The sequence below is a fragment of the Hyaena hyaena genome, unplaced genomic scaffold, assembly GCF_003009895.1.
Source record: "Hyaena hyaena isolate Hyena2069 unplaced genomic scaffold, ASM300989v1 scaffold_539, whole genome shotgun sequence".
Taxonomy (NCBI): domain Eukaryota; kingdom Metazoa; phylum Chordata; class Mammalia; order Carnivora; family Hyaenidae; genus Hyaena; species Hyaena hyaena.
In genome coordinates, this window is record NW_024081169.1 from 1,094,226 (window position 1) to 1,104,762 (window position 10,537).

Below are 10,537 nucleotides of genomic sequence, written 5' to 3' on the forward strand. Positions count from 1 at the left end.
CTCTGTCCCTCCCCTGCTCATTCTCTCTCTCTCTCTCTCAAAATATATAAACATTTAACAAAAAAAACCTTTTTTTTAAGTCTCACACAGAGCCAGAGAATTGTATTTTCAAATTCTAGCTCTGACTTTCATGTTTCTGTCAGATCTTGGGCGTTATTACTCAGTCTCTCTAAGTTTCAGTTTCTTTATCCGAAAATGGACCTGATAATAGTACCTATTCACAGAGTGGTTGTGAGCGTAAAAATGAGGTTACGTGTGTAAATGCTTGCTATGGTGCCGGGCATGAAGAAAGCACTTTATTCATTCATTCATCCATCCATCCATTCATTCATTCATTCATTCATTCAACAGATACTGTCTGCTGTCCCAGGGACCATGTTGATGCTAAGGCTACAGCAGTAAACAGAACTGACATGGTTCCTGTCCTCATGCAACTTACATTCTGGAGAGAAAGGTAGATATTTAAGGACCTAAACACACAGCTAAAGCCTATCATTATGAACTATGAAATTGATTTGAAGGAGAAAAAAAATCTGAAATTGATCTGAAGGAGTGGGGAAATGGATTTAGTTTGGTGGGGATGGAAAGGGAGGGGCACTCTGAGGAAATGAGTAGGCTGAGACCTGAAGGTCAAGTTGGAAATAGCCAGATGGAGGGCTGGGGTGTGGGGCAGGGAAGAGGGTCCCAGGTAGCAGGAAGAAGCCCCAAGGCAACAGGAGCTGGATGTCTTATGAATGGAACATGGGTGTGACAGCAGGAAAGGGCACCCCTGAAGCTGGAGACCTAGGCAGATACCGGGTCTTGTAAGAAGTCAAGGGGTCTCTGTGGATGACCTGTCCTGTCGAAGGGGGCGAAGTGGAGAGGGCAGTCAAAAAGATGGTAAGAGAGGTAAGAACACCAGGAAAGAAGAGAGACCCAGCCGGAGTGGGGCAAGGGGGTGGGGGTGCAGAGAGAAGGATGAGGACGAAACAGGACCAAAGGATTTGGCAGCCAAGAAGTCCTCCGAGGCCGCTGAGATGGACAGAGTGAAAGCTAGTGAAAAGCAGAGGGAAGGCTGGCATGGGGTGAACGAGTAGCATGCAGGGGCGAAGAAAGGAAGAGGAGGAGCTTAGCATATATTTTCAGAAGTTTCATGATGAAGAAGAGAAAGCTGGGGTGATAGCTAAAAGAGAATTGTTTTGTTTATTTTTATTTTACCTTTTTTAGGTTTATTTTTATTTATTTATTTTTGAGAGAGAGAGAGTGAGAGAGGGCACGAGCAGGGGAGGGGCAGAGAGAGAGAGAGAGAGAGAGAGAGAGAATCCCAAGCAGGCTCCATGCTGTCAGTGCAGAGCCTGACGCAGGGCTCCGTCTCATGAATGGTGAGATCATGACCTGAGCCGAGATCGAGGGTTGGACACTTAACCGGCTGAGCCACCCGACGCCCCTGTTTATTTTTATTTTAGATGGGGGCATTTTTGAGCATTTTTCTAGGCTGAGGAGAGGGGTCCAGTGGGTAGATATTGAAGATGGGAAGAAAAAGTAGGACTAAGTCTGCTTTCTGGAGGCCTCATTCCCACAGGTGTTTTTCCTGCAATTAGAAAGTGGAGGACTCTGGTGTCTTAATGGGGCCACAGACCTACAACAACATGGTTTCAATCATAGATATAATTGGTCAAAAACTCCAAATGGAGCATTCCCACTTTTTATTTATTTTTTTTATTCATTTTTTTAATTTACATCCAAGTTAGCTAGCACATAGGACAACAATGGTTTCAGGAGTAGATTCCTTAATGCCCCTCACCCATTTAGCCCATCCCCCTCCCGCAAACCCACCAGTAACCTTCTGTTTATTCTCCATATGTAAGAGTCTCTTATGTTTTGTCCCCCTCTCTGTTTTTATATTCCCTTCCGTTCCCTTATGTTCCTCTGCTTTGTATCTTAAAGTTCTCATATGAGTGAAGTCATATGATATTTGTCTTTCTCTGGCTAATTTTGCTTCGCATAACACCCTCTAGTTCCATCCACATAGTTGCAAATGGCAAGATTTCATTCTTTTTGATTGCTGAGTAGTACTCCATCGTATATATATATACACACCACATCTTCTATATCAGTTCATCCATTGATGGACATTTGGAATCTTCCCATACTTTAGCTACTGTCGATAGTGCTGCTATGAACATTGGGGTGCCTGTGCCCCTTCGAAACAGCACACCTGTATCCCTTGGATAAATACCTAGTAGTGCAATTGCTGGGTCGTAGGGTAGTTCTATTTTTAATTTTGTGAGGAACCTCCATAGTGTTCTCCAGAGCGGCTGCACCAGTTTGAGTTCCCACCAGCAGCGCAAATGAGATCCTCTTTCTCCGCATCCTCACCAACCTCTGTTGTTGCCTGAGTTGCTAATGTTAGCCGTTCTGACGGATGTGAGGTGGTATCTCAATGTGGTTTTGATTTGTATTTCCCTGATGATGAGTGATGTTGAGCATTTTTTCATGTGTCAGTTGGCCATCTGGATGTCTTCTTTGGAGAAGTGTCTATTCATGTCTTTTGCCCATTTCTTCACTGGATTCTTTGTTTTTTGGGTGTTGAGTTTGATAAGTTCTTTATAGATTTTGGATACTAACCCTTTACCTGATATGTCATTTGCAAATATCTTCTCCCATTCCATCAGTTGCCTTTTAGTTTTACTGATTGTTTCCTTCACTGTGCAGAAGCTTTTTATTTTGATGAGGGGGCATTTCCACTTTTTAAAATTAAAACTATAAAATAGTCATATTTTTAAATTATAGGTTTTAAGGCAATAGGCATTTAAAGTAAAATTTCAAGAAATTCATATCCAGATACAATTAAGAATTTATTCCAACAACACTCTAGTGCTATTATTAGTCCCCTTAATGTAATCTGGTTTTGGGTTTTTTTTTTTAAATAGTTTATTGTCAAATTGGTTTCCATATAACACCCAGTGCTCATCCCCACAAGTGCCCTCCTCCATGTCCATCTTCCCCCTCCCCCCCACATCCATTAGTCCTCAGTTTGTTTCTCAGCATTCAAGAGTCTCTCATGGTTTGCCTCTCTCCCTTTCCCCCATCATTTCCCCCCTTCTTCTCCCCCATGGTCCTCAGTTAAGTTCCTCCTAATCCTCCTATACGTGCAAACATATGATATTTGTCCTTCTCTGCCTGACTTATTTCGCTCAGCATAACACCCTCAAGGTCCATCCATGTTGCTACACATGGCCAGATTTCATTGTTTCTCATTGCCATGTAGTATTCCATGGTATAGATAAACCACATCTTCTTGATCCATTCATCTGTTGATGGACACTTAGGCTCTTTCCATGTTTTAGCTATTGTGGAGAGTGCTGCTATGAACATTGGGGTACATGTGCTCCTATGCCTCAGCATTTCTGTATCCCTTGGGTAAATTCCTAGCAGTGCTATTGCTGGGTCATAAGGGAGTTCTATTGTTAGTTTCCTGAGGAACCTCCACACTGTTTTCCAGAGGGGCTGTACCAGTTTACATTCCCACCAACAGTGTAGGAGGGTGCCCGTTTCTCCACATCCTCGCCAGCATCTAGAGTTCTCTGATTTGCTCATTTTAGCCACTCTGACTGGCGTGAGGTGGTATCTCAGTGTGGTTTTGATTTGTATTTCCCTGATGAGGAGGGATGCTGAGCATCGTTTCATGTGTCTGTTGGCCATCTGGATGTCCTCTTTGGAGAAGTGTCTGTTCATGTCTTCTGCCCATTTCTTCACTGGGTTGTTTGTTTTTCGGGCGTGTAGTTTGGTGAGTTCCTTATAGATTCTGGATATTAACCCTTTATCTGATATGTCATTTGCAACTATCTTTTCCCATTCCGTTGGTTGCCTATTAATTTTCTGGGTTGTTTCCTTGGCTGTGCAGAAGCTTTTAATCTTGATGAGGTCCCAACAGTTTATTTTTGCTCTTGATTCCCTTGCTTTTGGGGATGTGTCAAGTAAGAAGTTGCTGCGGTGGAGGTCAAGGAGGTTGTTTCCTGCTTTCTCCTCTAGGGTGTTGATAGTTTCCTGTCTCACGTTCAGGTCCTTTATCCATTTTGAGTTGATTTTTGTGCATGGTGTGAGAAAATGATCTAGTTTCATTCTTCTGCATGTTGCTGTCCAGTTCTCCCAACACCATCTGTTAAAAAGGCTGTCTTTTTTCCATTGGATATTCTTTCCTGCTTTGTCAAAGATCAGTTGGCTGTATACTTTTGGGTCCACTTCTGAGTTCTCAATTCTGTTCCATTGGTCTATGTGTCTGTTTTTGTGCCAATACCATACTGTCTTGAGGATGACAGCTTTGTAGTAGAGGCTGAAGTCTGGGATGGTGATACCTCCCGTTTTGGTTTTATTTTTCAGTATTACTTTGGCTATTCGGGGTCTTTTGTGGTTCCATACAAATTTTTGGATAGTTTGTTCTAGTTTTGAGAAGTATGCTGGTGCAATTTTGATTGGAATTGCATTGAATGTGTAGAGTGCTTTAGGTAGTAATGACATCTTAACTATATTTATTCTTCCTATCCATGAGCATGGAATGTTTTTCCATTTCTTTGTGTCTTCTTCAATTTCCTTCATAAGTTTTCTATAGTTTTCATCATACAGATCTCTTGTATCCTTGGTTAGGTTTATTCCGAGGTATTTTATGGTTTTTTGTGCAATTGTGAATGGGATCAGTTTCTTGATTTCTCTTTCTGTTGCTTCATTATTGGTGTATAAAAATGCAACCGATTTCTGTACGTTGATTTTGTACCCTGCAACTTGGCTGAATTCTTGGATCAGTTCTAGTAGGCTTCTGGTGGAGTCTGTCGGGTTTTCTATGTAGAGTATCATGTCATCTGCGAAGAGTGAAAGTTTGACTTCCTCTTTGCCAATTCTGATGCCTTTGATTTCCTTTTGTTGTCTGATGGCTGATGCTAGGACTTCCAGCACTATGTTAAACAACAGTGGTGAGAGTGGACATCCCTGTCGTGTTCCTGATCTCAGGGGGAAAGCTCTCAGTTTTTCCCCGTTGAGGATGATGTTAGCTGAAGGCTTCTCATAGATGGCTTTGATGATGTTTAAGTAGGTTCCTTCTATCCCAACTTTCTCGAGAGTCTTTATTAAGAAGGGATGCTGTATTTTGTCAAATGCTTTTTCTGCATCTATTGACAGGATCATATGGTTTTTATCTTTTCTTTTATTGATATGATGGATCACATTGATTGATTTGCGAATGTTGAACCAGCCCTGTAACCCAGGAATGAATCCCACTTGATCTTGGTGGATGATTCTTTTGATATGCTGCTGGATTCGATTTGCAAGGATCTTGTTGAGAATTTTTGCATCCGTATTCATCAAGGATATTGGCCTATAGTTCGCTTTTTTTGCTGGATCTCTGTCTGGCTTGGGAATCAGAGTGATGCTGGCTTCATAAAATGAGTCCGAGAGTTTTCCTTCGATTTCTGTTTTTTGGAATAGCTTGAGAAGAATTGGGATTAATTCTGTTTTAAATGTCTGGTAGAATTCCCCAGGGAAGCCATCAGGTCCAGGGCTCTTATTTGTTGGGAGATTTTTGATAACTGATTCAATTTCTTCTGGTTTTGGTTTTTAACTTGATAGAAATCCTTTCTTTGCATTTACCTGAGATCATTTCCTCGGGTCAGAGCTCTCTAAGGCAGCCCGAGATTTCAGGTCAGTTTGTCATCAATAGCTCTTTTAAATATTTTAATTCTTTATTTCCCAGCTGCTCATAATTTTTCTTCCTGCCTCAACAGGAGATGGAAAGACAATGGCCCTGCTGCGCTGATGGACCCAAGGAACAAGAAAGTTTCCCTTTACCTTCCCAGGTTTCTTATCAGCTAGGAATGATACACACTCTCCATCTCACCTCCTCCCTTTTATATACAGGAGAAGAAAAAAAGACAAATTACTGATTTTTATTTATATCAAAACTAAATATGCACATAGTTGAAAGAATCAAATAGTTCTGCATTAATCACCAGTAGTTCCCCACGCCACCCTTTCACCACATCCTGGGGGTTCCCTTCATCTCTTGTGTCAAATAGTCTGGTTCCTGAATTCCACCTCTTCCTCTTTCTTGGTTCACTCCATTGTTTTGGTGGGGCACATCCTCTAGTAGTTTCCTAAGAAGGAAAGCAGGGAAGATAAAACAGACGCCATGAGTGCCCTGCCCGTATTATCTCGGCACCTGCTACATCCATGCGGTCTAAATTACCAGTACAAATGTCTCTTTGCCGGAGCACCTGGGGGACTCAGTCAGTTAAATGTCAGACTTCGGCTCAGGTCATGATCCCATAGCCTGTGGGTTCGAGCCCCACGTTCGGCTCTGTGCACAGCTCAGAGCCTGGAGCCTGCTTCAGGTTGCATGTCTCCTTCTCTCTCCCTGTCCCTCCCCTCCCCTCTCTCTGTCTCTGTCTCTCAAAAATAAATAAACATTTTAAAAAATGCTCAAGAGTTGGGGAATTAACCCCCTCCTCCCAGGGAGCAGCTCTGAACCCATGACTGATGAGAGTTAGCAGAATAAGTGCCTCAGCTCACTAAGCCCTGAGCGCTGATAACTTTGAGGCATGATCTCTACACCGGTCTCCCAGAGTTCCCTGAAGAAATCAAGTTCCAGGGGCGCCTGGGGGGCTCAGTCAGTTAAGCGTCCGACTTTGGCTCAGGTCATGATCTCACAGTTCCTGGGTTCGAGCCCCACGTCGGGCTCTGTGCTGACAGCTCAGAGCCTGGAGCCTATTTCAGATTCAGATTCTCTCCCTCTCTCTCTGACCCTCCCCTGCTCATGCTGTCTCTCTCTCTCTCTCTCTCAGAAATAAATAAAAAACATAAAAAAAAAAAAAAAGAAATCGAGTTCCAGTTGTTCGCAGTAACTTGCTGGATATAGTAGCTCCTTTGTTTCACTTCCCCTGACCCTAGAGGTGGTTCCTGGATCATCTCCCAAATAAAATATTTTTGCTCTTTTTTTTTTTTTCGGTTTCTTTTTTTGAGAGAGAGTGAGAGAGTAAGGGGGAGGGGCAGAGAGAGAGGGAGAGAGAGAATTCCAAGCAGGCTCCATGCTAACAGCGTGGATTCAGGCCTTGATCCTGTGAACCACGAGGTCATGACCTGAGCCCAAACCAAGAGTTGGGAGCTTAAACCGACTAAGCCACCCGGGTGCCCCTACTTTTGCTCTTAGAGCCTCTATTTTTCATGTCTTACCTTTTTGCTTTACTTTCTACTTTCCACATCTTCTAGTGAGTTTTCTGGGATCATATTTAAATTTCTAAGATCTTTTTTTTTAATTCTCTGTTCCTTTTTTAAAAATATCACTTTGGGGCACCTGGGTGGCTCAGTCAGTTGAGCACTGAACTCTTGATTTCAGCCCAGGTCATGATCTCCATCAGCCTCTGTGCTTATAGCACAGAGCCTGCTTGGGACTCTCCCTCACCCTCTCTCTCTGTCCCTCCCCCACTCACTTGTGCGCGTTTTTTCTCTCTCACTCTCTCCTTCTCAAAATAAATAGATAGACTTTTAAAAAATAGCTTTTTGTTTTTATCATGTATGTCCTATCATGTCTTATCTCCCTGAGGATACTGAAAATCTTTTGTTTTCTTTTTCTCTCAGCGATGCTCCCACTTCCAAATAGTCTTTAGAGCCTTTCTCTTCAATGTGTCAGGTTCCCAGAAAACACTTTCCTGATCTCCAGGCCGGACATTCCGGGTGACAATCTGTGTAAAGGAAGAAGGCAGGGAGTCTGTAAGTAATGTCCTTTTTTTCTTCCGGATATTATCCTTTCACACAACTCTGCCTGGTCCTCCCTCTGTCTCACTCACTCTCCCAGCAGAAGAAAAAGCCACATTCTTCGGCCATCGTAGGGAAGCGGCCGTCTACTTCACAGCTGCAAGGGGCAGGGGTGTCTGGGGACCTCTTTGCTTCTTGAACTGACTTTCACCTCTTACTGTTTTGAGCCCCAGCTTTACCAGCTTTATTCTCAAAATACCAGAGTCCCTGGTGCCACAAATCCTGAGCACATGGAGAATTCTGAGGTGGAAAGCAAGTGGCATTAGCTTTGTCATCTGCTGCCTTGAAAGTCAGCTCACTTGGGTCTCTGGATTCAGTTACCACTCATTCATCTATGTTCCAGCTTTTAAAACTATCCTGCTGTTGTCCTTTTCATATTCTCTTTGTCCTTGTGGGTTTAGCGTTAAAAAAAACCCACTTACTTACATTCTTGTTTGCTTACATATGCTCAGAGAAATTCTGGAAACACATATAACAAACTAGTGACAAAGCTTACTGACTAACATACAGGAAGGAGGCGGGACCAGGGTCAACAGGAGACGTGGATGAGGGGAACTTTTTACTCTGTGCCTTTTTACACTTTTTTGGTTTTAGAACCATGTGAATATATTACTTAATCAAACATTAACTTTGGGCTGAGTTCTACGAGGGCGTGGAGCACAATGCCTGTGTCTAATCTGTTCTCTTTAACCAGAAGTCTCAAGTGTTGTTTTTCTAAATTGGCATCTTCAGCGTGGAGACCATGAGAAACTTCCTGACCAAAAGCCATTCTGAGCAAGTTGAGAAGCCAGAAGCCAAAATATGGACAAATTTGACTCCATTAAATTTTAAATTAAAGATTTCTGCGATGGCCAAGCCAAAATGAAATAATGTCGGAAGACCAAAGACAAATTGGTAAAAACATATTTGCAGCAAATATGAAACATGTACGGTTTTCTTAAAAATATGGAGTTCTTACAAAATAACTAAAGACAGATAAAATCCAGTTGAGTACAGTGGACAAAGGAAATATATAGAATGCTCAGGCAAATAGATACAAATAGCTTTTAAATATAGGAAACAGGCTCTGATGAATTTAAGCAGAAGATGAATTAACATTAAGGGGTAGTGGGTAGTTCACGGCCCTGCAAGAGGACTGGAGACCCAGGTTTAGAGGCATGCCGGAAACAACTAGAATTATGCTGCACAGCAACCATGTGAAGGCACTGCACAGGTGCTGCTGCTGAGAGAGTGGACACCCTGTGTCCAGAGGCCCAACCCCGCTTCTAGAACCTCCAGCACTGGAAACTCCCAACTTCATCCAAACTCGGGGCTGCTTCAAACCATGACGGGACTTCCAAAATCATCTAGTCCAACCTCATTTGTTGGTCATGAACTATTTTCCTGGGGGTGAGGGTAAGGAGCTGGTTCGAGGCTTCTGCCAAGATCACCAAGCCCAGAGAGTGACAGAGGTGGTACTTTTTGCTAAGACCTGTTGCTCATTGCATTGTGTTGCTTTCTGCAGCGTAAAGAGGGAGGACAGTGCTCGTTCTGATGTTCAGATCTTCAGATCATCCTTGATTTCTCAGCAAGCAGTGCTGGAACTCCATGCCTGACTTTGCGCCTAGGAGTTCTGCCCTGAGGTTTCACGCTGGCCCGCTGCATGCCTTAGTAACCCTAACTTTTTTTTTTTTAACTTTAATTCCAGTGTGGTTAACATACAGTACTATATTAGTTTCGGGTGTACAATATAGTGATTCAACAGTTTTATACCTTACTCGGTGCTCATCAAGATAAGTGTGCTCTTAATCCCCTTCACCGATTTCACCCAGCCTCCAACCCACCACCCCTCTGGCAATCATCTGATTGTTCTCTATAGTTAACAGTCTGGTTTTTTGGTTGGTCTCTTTTATTTTATTTTATTTTATTTTATTTTATTTTATTTTATTTTATTTTATTTTATTTTTTTGGCCTTTTTCCATTTGCTCCATTTCTTAAATTCTACATATGAGTGAAATCATATGGTATTTGTCTTTCTCTGGCTGACTTCTTTCGTTTAGCATCATGCTCTCCAGCACCATCCATGTCATTGCAAATGGTGAGAATTCACTCTTTTTTATGGCTGAGTGACATTCCATTAGCTCTTTTTTGGGACCACCAGTCTTGTACTTTCCAGTCTTCTCATGGCAAGTCTTACTCTTTACTTCTCAAACATGACTTTATTATCGCTCATGTCTTAGCAAAATATTGAACAAGACATAGTATTGGATGGATGACAAAAGGGGGGAAGAAGCAAAAAGTTCAAGTTCATATAGATGCCAAATTCATTCACTTGGGGAATGGCTATTTAATACTAGGTAATGAGGACGAGGGTGGGGTACAAATCAGAACTAGATATATTTCTTGCCCTCTGGGGGCTTACTTTCTAGAACAGTTGCTCCAGACTCTTTTCATCATGCCACTCCATCAAAAAAAAAAAAAAAAAAAATCAAACACACATTTCCAACAATTGAATATTTATTGTAAATTATATAAGCTCTACTGTACTCACTTTTAAATATTGGTAAAGCTTGGGGCGCCTGGGTGGCTTAGTCGGTTAAGCGTCCGACTTTCGCTTAGGTCATGATCTCGCGGTTCGTGGGTTCGAGCCCCGCGTCGGGCTCTGTGCTGACTGCCAGCTCAGAACCTGGAGCCTGTTTCAGTCTGTGACACCCTCTCTCTCTGACCCTCCCCTGCTCACGCTGTCTCTCTCTCTCTCTCTCTCTCCTAGAAATAA